Below are 12905 nucleotides of genomic sequence, written 5' to 3'. Positions count from 1 at the left end.
GATGTGGCCAAGGACTAAATCCTATTGACAATCAATAATTGAGAACCATTTAAGGAAATAGGAGTATATGAAGGAAACCAAGAAAGAGCAGCCAGAGGTAGAAGGAAAGCTAAAACTTGTGATGTCACAGAGCCCAGTGAAAGAACATTTTTTAAAACATTGAGTGATTATAAACATCAAATATCAAGTAAGACTCAGAACGGAGAAGTGGTTTTGACAGCAAGGAGCTCACAGATGATCACAGCGAAATTGAGCTGTCAGAGGAACCTAGCAAGGTAAAGCCTGATTCTTGTGAACGAATGAGTAAATGAGAGATATGAAAATGAGAGACAGGAAGAGTAGACACTGATTCCAAGATTATATTTAGGATGAGAGAGAGCTGAGGCTGTTTAAATGATTATGTGATGCAGTCTATATATGGTAGCAAATAATTCCTCTATCATTGGTGTCACACCTGTCAATCTCCATTCTAGCTCTTCCATTTTCAAGCAGCTTGACTTTGGACATTTGTCCTGGTCTCAGTCTTTTCATCTGTAAATTTGTGTCAATATACTTTCAACCCATGTTGGCTAATTGTTTTCTTTAAAAGAGGGAACAATCAATGTATCAAGGTCTCTTGGAAAGTAGAAAGCTATAGATTCCAGAACAGAAGTGAATGAATTAATCTTACAAAGGAGGAAGGTCTCTCTTACCCTGTGGTAAGTGTAAAAGATAAAAATAAGGGTCCAGGTTCATTTACCTTTGTGGGTCTGGCGTTGACACATTTCCAATTTAAATGGCATTTATTTTCTCTGAAATAAGAGATAGAATGTAGAAGGCTTAAGGGAGATGGCCTTAAAATAACCAGTGTAGTGATGATGAGAGAACAGGATTGCCAGAGGGTCTTGAGGGCCTATTTCATGTTAGTGAAAATATGTTTAAAGGAACAGTACTTTGTGAGGCACTCATTCTTCTCTGAACAGTGTACCTAGCCTGGCTCTTGATTAAGGAAGGACAATTGGTGTAGTCCAAAATCAGTGATCTGTAAGGTGGGTGCGAGAGAATGTCAATAGACCAGGTGAAAGGAGGATATCAGAGAGTGGGTCGACTTGAAATCTATTCAAAATTGAGAAGGATGTGGACAGTAGAGTAGAATAGGATACAGATAAGTTGGGAATAATACTAGCTGGAGAACTTGGAGGGTAGAAAGTTGTATTAAAAAACTAGGGTGTTATAAGTGAAACTTTTCCAGAATTTAAGGACCAGGGGTGTACCAGGGTGAGGGGGTATGTCAGAAGGTTGGGGTTAGAGGTAAGGTGACTCATTTTATGCTTGTCATCCTTACATAATCATTAATAGTATAATCATTACATGCATATACCCTGGATATACACATTGTTTATATTCTCATTATTACCACCAACTTTCCACAGAAAGGATGAATTCTACTTTGTTCTAGTTGATATATTATAAATTACAAACTAATAAAGCTCTACTGTATTTGAGTATCACTCTTTGGCTGAGGACTGATCTCTTCAGCCGTTTGTTTCCTACTTACACATGCATGCGTGGTAAGTTGTGTGTGTGTGAGTGTGTATTTTTGTTTTTGAAATTTATAATAGCCATGTTCTGTCAGTGACTAGCATACAAGTTGCTGTGCAAAATGACCCCTCAGTTCTATTCTAAACTTACAGTTCAGTTGATTTTATTGCCCTCACCTAAGTACATACAACTGTCATATACAGGAGAGAAACACTGGAACCTAAATAAAAATGATAATCTATACTACTTTGCTTCAAATATGACTCACATTTAAACATAAATTAAAAAGTTAATGAGAGAGACTTTGGAATCCTATGTTCTGACCCTGTCTTTCTTGAAGAAAAGTGATACATAATTTTTGGATAATTCAGAAAAAAGCTACGACCTTTCTGGCTCGTTTTTAAATGAACAGTTTTTTCTGTTATCACATTTCTGAATTCATCTTTCCGAATTCACTGGTTCCTGGAATTAGCCTTAAGCAAATGTCTGAAACCTAGGAAACTGCCAGGAGCCATGGAATCCAGACCAAGAGGGGACTTCAGAGTGTCTTAGATTTGTTTTCAACTTAGAGGAAACAATAGATTCCACTAAATCCTGAAATTCAGTGTGAAAAAAGGCCTGATATACAGAATTGAGCCGCCCCTCCCACCAGGACAACTCCATATTCTACTATGGAGCCTTAAAAAGTTTTGTCTTGTGGATAAATTATGATTATTCTCAAAGACTTCTGAATCAACGTCTTTACCACCAATTCTTTATATACTAAAGTAGCCAAAGAAAAAGAAGTACAATTTAACTACATAACACCAAATATAACTACCAATTTATTTTTTTATCAAGAAAGAGTATTTTAAGAGGCTCTGAAAGAGCAGAGAAACTAAGACTCACAAGATTAAAGGATATCTAAAATATTAATATTGAATATTTCACACAAAATTTTTCTCCTTACACGAAAAGTACTCAATAAGTTACATTTAAATGCTCTATATATGTGTATATATACACACGTATATATATCTCTCTCTCTCTCAGATACTTCTCATTTAATAGAAAGTGGATAAGATTTAAAACATAAGGAGTAGGGGTAAAGGCTGAGCTGTATATCCAATTCAAATTGTATTAAAATCCAAATATAAAATATAAACAGAAGTTACATTTTCCTAAATGAAAGCAAATTATTCACTATCCCCGCCAAAGTAGGTAAATTATACTATTAAGAGAAAAAATATACATGGACTGAGATACTTTCTTGCTTTGATATATGTAAAAAAATAAAAGCACTTGTTACGGTTGTCTAAATGTTTAGGGTTATATGGTTAGAAATATATAATGCTACTTTTATGGATAGGACAACTCGGGGAAATAAATTAGCAGAATCATTTGAATTAACTGTCTTCATACTGGGCAAGGCTTACTTCTCTCTCTCTCTTTTTTAAAGCTTTTTGATGTATAATTGATATACAAAAGAATTGCACATATTTACTGTATACATTTTGATGAGTTTGGACATAAGCATACACCTGTAATGTTATCACCACGATCAAGGTACTAACCAAATCCATCACCTCCAACAATTTCCTTATGTCCTTGTTTGTGTGTAAGAACACTTAACATGAGCTCTATCCTCAACATATTTTAAGTGCACAATACTATGTTGTTAACTACATATGTATATATATATACATATATATAAACTATTTTGTACAGCAAATCTCTAGAAGTTACTCATCTTGCATACTTTTTAAAGGTTCTTTGTACATGTGAAACATTCCATAAGATGTCCTGTGTTGCCACAGAGGATGCAACTGTTTTTAGGTGGACTGTGGCAAATCACACAAGGATTAATGGCATTAAGAGGAAAGCTAGATTCCATACTCTCCTCTTTGTCTTGTGTTTCTTCCCTCTCAAACTCACTGACATCTTCCTGGCTGTTAGAAGTGGTGCAATAGGGGTTGATGGCTGAGACAAGCGCTCACCTTCTTGGGACTGGGAGGCTCAGGTGAATTTTATCATTTTCTTCAGCGTATGACTCTGAAATCATTCACTGTAGGGTTTTTGTTTTTGTTTTTTTGTTTTTCCCAATCAGGAACATCAAATCCATCTTCTCCTTGTGTTGAGTTTTCTAGACTGGCTTTCTCTGACATTTTCCCTTTATCTTCAGGAAGCTAAGTCTCACAAAAGGTCCAACGTCTGTTGCAAGGCAGTGGAAGGGGAGGGTTTATTTCATTTCATAAAGTACACTTCCAGTAGTCAGTTAAAGACATTTCAGGATCTTCTTCAAGTGAGTCTGTATCACTCTTCCATGTCTGATGTACAGGAACTTGATGTACCTCGCCATCTTTCTCGAGAGTTATTCTTCCGCACTAAAGCCATCATCTTCTGAATCGAGACTCAACTTCAAATTCCAGAGAATTCATCTGAAACTGAATCCTGCTCCAACCACTTGAATGTTCACTTACACCAGCATCACGGTCCGGATTTGATGGCATCTCTGTGAATTGTCTGCTACTTCTTCCACAACATATATCCCTCATTACGCAGAAAACCAGGCTTTCCTCAAAGAAAGAGAAACGCCATCAGATTTCTGTGCCTTCTTTGTCATTCGCCAGGTAGTTCATCTGAATTTCCTTCTCAGAAGTCATCGCTTCTTCCTCTGAATTCCCAAACCACTCATATCCCAGGCCTCTGGGGCTCAGGAACACACTACGTCTGGAGGAGGTTTCTGGGGGGTAAAAGAAGCAGGACCCCTAGAGGTATTAGGGTTACCCCTCTGGCTGGGCTTCTCTGCGCATCTTCCTTTCAGGCACGCAGACCTCACAGGCTCAAGGGGCTCCGGCTTGCTCGGGTCTCCCTGCGTGTCACTGGGCGTTTGCACATGTGCACTCAAGTCTCCCCATCCTCCACCAATTCCCCTTTTCATTTTCAAAATTGCCCAGGTTTGGACATAAATTCTCTTTTCATGCTATGTAAAGGTCACCAAGTATTATGAAGCCGAGTAAAAGGGAAGGCAGGGTGCTTGAAGGATCATCCGAATGGGTGCAGAATTCATGGCCCATCAACGAAGAAAAGAAAGAGGGCTTTGGTAAGAATATTTGTAGATGAATACACAGTAATAAAACATAACATAATTAGGTGAAAGCTAAAAACTTAAATTTCAGTCTTCTCACACTGTAGACAGCAAGCCAGTAGAACACCTGGGACCTAACACGTAACAGCATCTAACATTCACAATGGTGAATGATTCTATGTGATACTGCTCTGATTTAATTACCTTCAGAAGTCCAAGTGTGATTCCTTCCAAAATTTAGCGTCTATTGCAAGCCTAATGAGTTAAAAGTTGGAACTGCAGAACAGAGCCATTACAAAAATAGCAGTAATCAACATACTCTTACAGAACTCCTAAAGCGATGATTCACACAGGATTTCACAAAAAACTCCCATTAATGCTAATGAAATTGGGTAAGCTACAGGCTGAAACTCTCCTATACATTGATAGGTGAATAGTTCCCTGAGGTACTTACTTAGATGAAGGAACTTAATTTTCTCTCCACTAATCCTCTCTGGATGAAAAATAAGAATTCATGCTTTCGATTTCTTTTTAAAGTCGATGGCACAAATTCAGAAGCATTCGAGTAGATTAATCAAAAGCCACATTAGGGCACAGTCTAGCTCATTTTAAAAAAAATTAATTAATTAATTTATTTATTTATGGCTGCGTCGGGTCCTCGTTGCTATGTGCACGGGCTTTCTCTAGTTGCAGCGAGCGGGGGTTACTCTTCGTTGTGGTGCCCAGTCTTCTCATTGCGGTGGCTTCTCTTGTTGCGGAGCACGGGCTCTAGGCACGCGGGCTTCAGTAGTTGTGGCTCTCAGGCTCAGTAGTTGTGGCTCGCGGGCTTAGTTGCTCCGTGGCAAGTGGGATCTTCCTGGACCAGGGCTCAAACCCGTGTCCCCTGCATTGGCAGGTGGCTTCTTAGCCACTGCGCCACCAGGGAAGTCCCTCTAGCTCAGTTTTGACCAGTCAAACCATCTTCCATTCAGATGGATGCCAGTTGGCCAAAATCTTGAGAAGTCAGTTCTGTTTGTGGCTCTGAAAGTAAGCCATTAAGTTCATTCAATCTTGCTTCTTTGAGATTCTAGAAAAAGAAACTGCAGTTATGTGAGGGAACTAGTTGAGAAGAAATAGAAATTCCTGATTGCCTTAGTATGAATTGAACAGTTCCATCACTGATTTAATTAGCTGCCTAGGGAAGGAAAGATCATGAAATGTTGAGTTAGAAACAATATAAGACCATTCAAAGACTTATACAAAATGATAGGACAGGTATAATTAAGTTTCTGGGGCAGAAGTGTTATTTTGTATATTTCAGAGGAAAGTAGCAACTTTCACTACCATGTCAGTGTTTTTGGCAGATAATGATCATTATGATAATATTAACTTGGTTGTATGCAATTCTTGACCAGGGCAAAATAAATTTTCTATTTATCTCCTCATTTATTACAACTTCCTGGTATATAGGTAGGGCTGTGTTATGGTCTTACTTTGTAATTGACAAAGTGAGGCTCATTTTGGTAAGTTACCTCATAGAAAAAAAGTGGTAGGCCCTAAAAATAAAACAAATTGTAAATAAAATAAGTATGTTGATTTTGATGAAGAGGATGAGGTCACAGAAAGCAGTCTTAAAATCTCATTTAGCTCATCTTTGTTCTTTTACAGCTGATGCAATTAAGCCTTAAAATGGGAATTTTCTAAAAGTCATTGCCCAGGATCTTAATGTCAGAAGAATTCTAGTGTCTTGCCTTTTGGTTAGTGATACTTAGAAAGTTTTAAAAATAGGGATAGATCCCCCAATACCAAAATATATCTTTGATTATATTATCCGTGAACACATAAATAGTTGCTATTATTTGTTGCTCAGTGAAAAGTATCTGACACTTCTTATTGTGACTAAAACCCAAATTACATTGAATTTAGCAGACACATTTTGGCTAATTATGTGGCTTTAAGCAAATATAAAAAGTTTGCTAATTTATTAGACATTAAGAATCAGTGCCACTACCCATGGCATTTTAAAAATGACTAGTATAAAATCTACAATCATAGTTGGAGATATCTCAGTAATTGACAGCATAAGTAAAGTAAAAATCAGTAAGAACAACACTATCAACTAACTTGACCTACTTAACATTTACAGGACAGAGAGCAGAAACCTAAAAACAGAAGAATACATTTTTTTTCAAGTGCACACACACTGTTCACCAAGATAGATCATATTCTGTGACACAGATTCTAGAATGAAACTGCACAACATATATCCTCAGACCACAATGGAATGAAACTAGAAATCAATAGATAATAATTGGAAAATTATCAAATATTTTGAACTTTAAAAATATACCCCTGGGCTTCCCTGGTGGCGCAGTGGTTGAGAGTCCGCCTGCCGATGCAGGGGACACGGGTTCGTGCCCCAGTCCGGGAAGATCCCACATGCCGCGGAGCGGCTAGGCCCGTGAGCCATGGCCGCTGAGCCTGTGCGTCCGGAGCCTGTGCTCCGCAACGGGAGAGGCCACAACAGTGAGAGGCCCACGTAACGCAAGAAAAAAAATAATAATAAAAAGTAAAAATAAAAATAAAAATATACCCCTGAATAAATCCTGTGTCAAAGAAGAAAACAAAAAAGAGATTAGGAGAGATTTTGAATTAAATGAAAGTGAAAATATAACATATCAATATTTATGTGATCGGTTTAAGTGGTGCTTAGAAAAAATTGGTAACACTGGGAAAAAAAGAAATGTTTCTAATCAGTCTTTAGAGATTCAACTTAAGAAAGTAGAAAAAGAAGAGCAAATTAAATTAAAAAATAATAGTAAAAGAGCAAAACTAAGTAAAACTCAAAATATAAAATAAATACAGAAAATCAAAAAAACCAAAACTGAAAAGATCAATAATAAAATTGATAAAACTCTGGCCAGACTAATTAAGAAAAAAAGAGGGAAGACACAAATTACCAATATCAAGAATAAAAGCGGGACCCTCACCTCAGATCCAAAGACATTAAAATATACAGCAACATTATGAACAACATTATGACTATAAATTTGACAGATTAGGTTGAATGGACAAATGCTTTGCGATAAATACCTAAAAAGGGTGAATTTTACTATATGTAAATTTTATTTCAATAAACCTGACTATTAAAAAAAGAGATTGGGTTATTCAGGAAAGGAAACAAAATGTACCACTGCTGTAACTATCAGTGATGTGTTCTTTGATATGCTTTACACTGATATGTTCTTTTTTTTATAATGTTGTTTTTACTTAATTGTTTGTTTTTATAGCTCAGCCTAACATTTTTGGCCAACATGAAGATTATACACAGGTGCTTAAAGCCCAATCTCGTAATATCTACAAAGTACACATTTATTTCCACATTTTTCCTTCCATCATTTTTCTTTAACTGATCTTGTATTTAAGACACTTGATTCGCTTCCACTTTTTTATATTTTCTAGTACAAGTGAAGATTTTTGATACAAGATACAGAGCTAAGAGTCATTTTCCCTCCCTAGAATGTGGCAGATCCATTTGGTTACGTTATTTATTTTTCCTTGATTTGAACCTTAGGAATTTGACTAAATTGTAATGAAGCTAAAGAGTCTACATGGACTGATATTTTGGGGGAGATTTGAAATCGTTGCATTACATTTGCACCTCATCTTAGTTGTGGGCTTTGTGTGCTGGTAGTCAATCACTAGTATAAAATAAAAATGCTTTCTAACATGAGCATTGAGTATTGATTAAGTTATTAATTCCCCAATAGATCCAGGAAGAGAAAAAAAATAGATCAAGATAGTCTTTATTAGAGTGATAACAATAACATGATAGCCATAATTTATCGAACACTTACATGTGCCAGTGTGTTAGGCAATTTTCATTCATTACTTAATCCTATAACATCATTAAGACATAAGAATAATTCTCATTGTATCACAAGGACTTATACTAAGGACTAAGATATATTCTGCCAAATAAATTAGCAAAACTTAAGGGGAAAAAAATCACCAGTGTTAGCAGTGGCTGTTGGGAAATGTATGAATTCAAACTTTCATTGTGGATGGGAGGTTAAATTGTGCAAAAAACATCTTATTAAGTAATTTCTAATATATATCAAGAGCCATGATAACATAATACATAAAACACATGAAGGTGTTTTATGTTTTGTTAGATTAAGCCTTGAAACATACTCTAAAGGAATAATCCAGGCTACAAAAAATAAAAACAAAAACCTGAGATTAATGATATTAATTTGAGCAGTAGCCATAATATTTTTATTTAACAATATTTAATAATATTTAATATTGAACAATATTTATTTTAAATTTATATTTAACAATATGTAATATGCAACAATAATTGTTAAATAAAATGTAATGTAGCCATATGACTTTATATTAAATGCAATATGCCACACACCCAGCCATATGTATATATGCATGCATATGCATAAATATATATATATATATATATACATATGTGTGTATAAAAATAAATACAGGTCTATATTTACATTTCCTTTGATTAAAACTGTTTTCAAAAGTGTGATGCACAGACTAGATTGAAGTGGCCAAAAATTTAATGTCTAATATTTCTCACCGCTTAGGTTATATTCCTGCAACAGTGAATTATTTATAGTACTCTAAGTAAAGCTGTGGTGTGAGCATTGATTTGTGTATTTCTTTTTCCTGGATTGATCTTCCTGTCCTTCCTATTTTGAGGCAGCCCAACGTATTCCTTAAGATAACACCCAGGAATAATCTTTTCTGAGACTCTATCTCTACTTCCTTTCTATGTACACCTAAGGTTCCTGCTACCAGTTCTATCTTAGACTCTGACACATTATTATAAGGTGGTCTCTTTGTTGGCTTTGTAGGAGGCTTCCATCTCCACTGGGACCCTTTGTGAGCTCAGAGACTGTTGCGTTTCTTCTTTATCTTCCCAGGATCTAGCAAGTTCTGGATGTATAGGAGCATCATAAGCATCCCAAGAACTGAACCTATATGACCTGAAGTTCAAGCAGTGTTTATAGTAAGATAGTATGATTACCTTAAGATAGTAAGTTTTCATTTTTAAATTTCTCATAATTTTACACTGTGGTTATATTGTTTTTATAATGGTGAAAATATGTGCATTCAAACAAAATGAAATAGGATGCCGATGCCTACTAATGTCTATCTATAATTTTATCAATACCACTCTTCAACCAGCAAATTGTAGAAATACCTAGAGATATAAGTATGATATATTTCATGACAAACTTTAAATGTTTACTTGAAATCTGGGGTCAAAATTGAACAAAACTTACATGAAAAAGGAATGGTGCATGTCCATAGAAGTCAACCCTATATGTCATTGAAAAGTCTATTAAAGCATGAAAACGGCAAATAATTTAGACAAACATAAACGAATAAGTATTGTTACAAAACACAAATATATATAGCTGAGGGTAAACTCTGTCACCTAACAAGGAAAACTAGGTGTCCTTAAAAAATTAAAACAGAAGGAGGACTTAATAAAGATGGCAATCATACAATATAGAGAGATTCCAAATATTTAGCTAGGAAGATGTCCTTTCATAAGCATACACTTTGTGTGCACTCTAACACCATCGTGGACATGTGACACAGCATTTTGAATTCCTGTGATTGTTTTGATTTCTGGGAAGTAAGGGAGCGGTAGCAGGAAATTATTTTAAATTTCCTAAAGACACTTACTTGAGCAGACTTCTTAGATTTACTGCACAATGGTTGGGTAGCTGCTTTTTGGCTTCAGTGGAGACCCGATTTAGGGAGTGTATACCAACTAATTGCGGGGTGTTAAAACAGGAGGAAAAACACAGAACTTGGGTGGGAATACTGAGCCTCTCTGAGGTGGTATTTTTCTTTCAAAATACCACAGTAAGATACCATCTGACACATTAAAAGTTCTGGAGGCCAAAAAGTTTATTTGAAAAACCCTATTGTGACACCCTAAGTAAAAGAATCTCTAAAAAGCGAAAGCTGAAAAAAATAAGCCAAAAATAGAAATCACAGTACAAAAGGAAATAACTAAGTTAAAGCGCAGACATGATAACTAAGCATAGAACAGAACATCTTTGATCCTGAAGGCATATCCAGAAACCATCAAAGGCAAATGTTACAGGTAAAAGCAATAAAAAGGATTACCTCGAGAAAAAGGAAAGGCATATATTTAGATGCACTGTTAGGAGAGAAAACAAAACCAGGCAAGCAGTGAAAGATCTGAAAATTGAAAGGGAAAATCAAATCAGTGGCTTTTCTGCCTCATCCATCTGCCGGCACCCAGAGAGCACACTTTGGAGTCCAATAGAGTGAAAACAAGATTGGGCAACTTCAGCAGAAACACATCCTCTCCATTTTTAAAATAATGAAAACAGTAACAGAGGCATGACTAGGAACCAAATAGGAGAAACATCCAGGAAACTGCAGAAGGGACAGTCAGAGAGGCAGTGAAAGGGAGTTTATTCATTGGAATGAAAATTCAGCATGGCTGGACCAGGCTACGTGTTTCAATGGCCTGGAAAAAAAAGTGTGCTGAGAAAACTGTGAACTGTCTAATGATCACATTTGGTCAAGCAAGAAAAAGTTTCTGGGCTGCTGGGGAAGAGCTGGATCTAGCTCGGAAGTGATCATAGGAGGCTGTTTAAATTCCCAGTCATGGCACTGAGTCATCATCTGCCCACAGGGTTTCTCCCACAGCACCTCCTCCTTGGGTCCGTGGCATGGGCTCTCTGTCGTTGTCACAGCTGCTCCTGAGAATAAACCCAGACACTTTACTGAGGTTTAAAACAACCTATGTCTTCTGGACCATGCCTTCACGCCAGCCTCTCTCCTATCGTTCTCCCCCATGTTTACTAAGCTCCGGCCACTCTTTCCTTCCACCAGTACTTGAAGCTCAGCCATCAAATTTGTGTCTTTACACATGTTATTCCCCCTGGAAAACGTCATCTCCATTTCCCCTCATTCAGGTATCACCTTATCAGAGAGGTTGTACACCCCTCTATCCTTCACTATCACATCACACTTTTAATAACTCATAAAACGTATCAACATGTGAAATAAGCATGTGTAATTATTTAGTTACTCTGCTTTTTATGACTCCCACAAAATATAAACTCTAAGAAAGCAGAAACCTGGTTTGCTCACCACTCAGCCTGAAACAACTAGAGGACTGAATACTATCTAGCAAGAATTCAGTACATGTTTCTTTAATTAAGGGGTTGATTGGCAGAGGAACAGTGATCATCCCAGGCTTGAAGCAAAGATGAGGAAGGACAGACACATTGTTTCAGGAAAGGTGCAGGGCATGTTATATACATTACTTCATTTAATGCTCCACCAAACCTGAGATATAGGTATTATTATCCCCACTTTACAGATAACAATTGAGGCTAAAAACATTGCAATAACTTAAAGTCATGTAAAGAGGGAAAAGTTCGTTTCAAATCTGATTCTGGATTCCATGTTCTACCAAATTTACCATACTGGCCCTTCATAATTTTGGTCATTTCCTTCCCTAATCGGCTCATTTTGCAATATCTTCTGTGAATCAGACTATATATAATAACCTTCTTCCTTGAGTGATATCTTGTTCTGATCATCAGTCGGACTTTTAGCAGAAAATACGTGGATCCAAGATGCTAGCTATCATTTTTATGCATCTATTTCTCTAAGCAATAAAATCTTTCAGGGCAATAATCTTACCTATTTCTTCTTTGCCTGCCCTGTTTTACCATTGGCCCCGCTATATCCCCAAGGCTCTGACCTTCTGTACCCCCTATCCTCTTTTATCCCCTGCCCTCCTATGTCTTCTGCATCCTTATGTGTTCTGCCCTACCTTGAACCACAATTCTCTACACATCAAGATAAGCTGGATAATAAGTCAGCATAAAAATAAGAGAAATTATAGTTAATAAACTTCCTTATTTCCAGACACATGTTCATCATTTTTATGATAATGGCTGGAAGATGAATAGGACAGCAAAATTATTTAGAGTGAATGATATTCTCAATTGCTTCATCTGTTCATGCCTGGTGACCACAGCCTCATTCAAGTCTCTGAGCTCATCTTCTTCCTACTAGGCAAAAAAATTTGCCTAGTAGTTTATAAGCCTGTGTTTTAGAGCAAGACAGACCTGGGTTTACGTTCTGACTCTGACTCTTCCTAATATACCTGATGTACCTGTCTAATCCTAGACTCTTTATCTGTAAAATGGAGTTGTTAAAATGCTTCTTTCAAAAGATTCTTGTGAGGAATAATTAATCTGATATATGTAAATGTAAATTTCTTACCAAAAGGGCAGGCCCATAGAAA

At 36.5% G+C, this 12905-nt stretch overlaps 1 pseudogene; it reads right to left on the bottom strand.

Annotated features, from left to right (window-relative positions):
• Window positions 1-2859: 2859 nt before the first annotated feature.
• LOC102981763 (E3 ubiquitin-protein ligase Mdm2-like) lies at window positions 2860-12120 on the bottom strand (annotated as a pseudogene).
• Between the last annotated feature and the right edge of the window lie 785 nt (window positions 12121-12905).

Source organism: Physeter macrocephalus, chromosome 12 (assembly GCF_002837175.3).
Source record: "Physeter macrocephalus isolate SW-GA chromosome 12, ASM283717v5, whole genome shotgun sequence".
NCBI classification, from domain to species: Eukaryota; Metazoa; Chordata; class Mammalia; order Artiodactyla; family Physeteridae; genus Physeter; species Physeter macrocephalus.
This window is presented reverse-complemented; position numbering and strand designations above follow the sequence as displayed.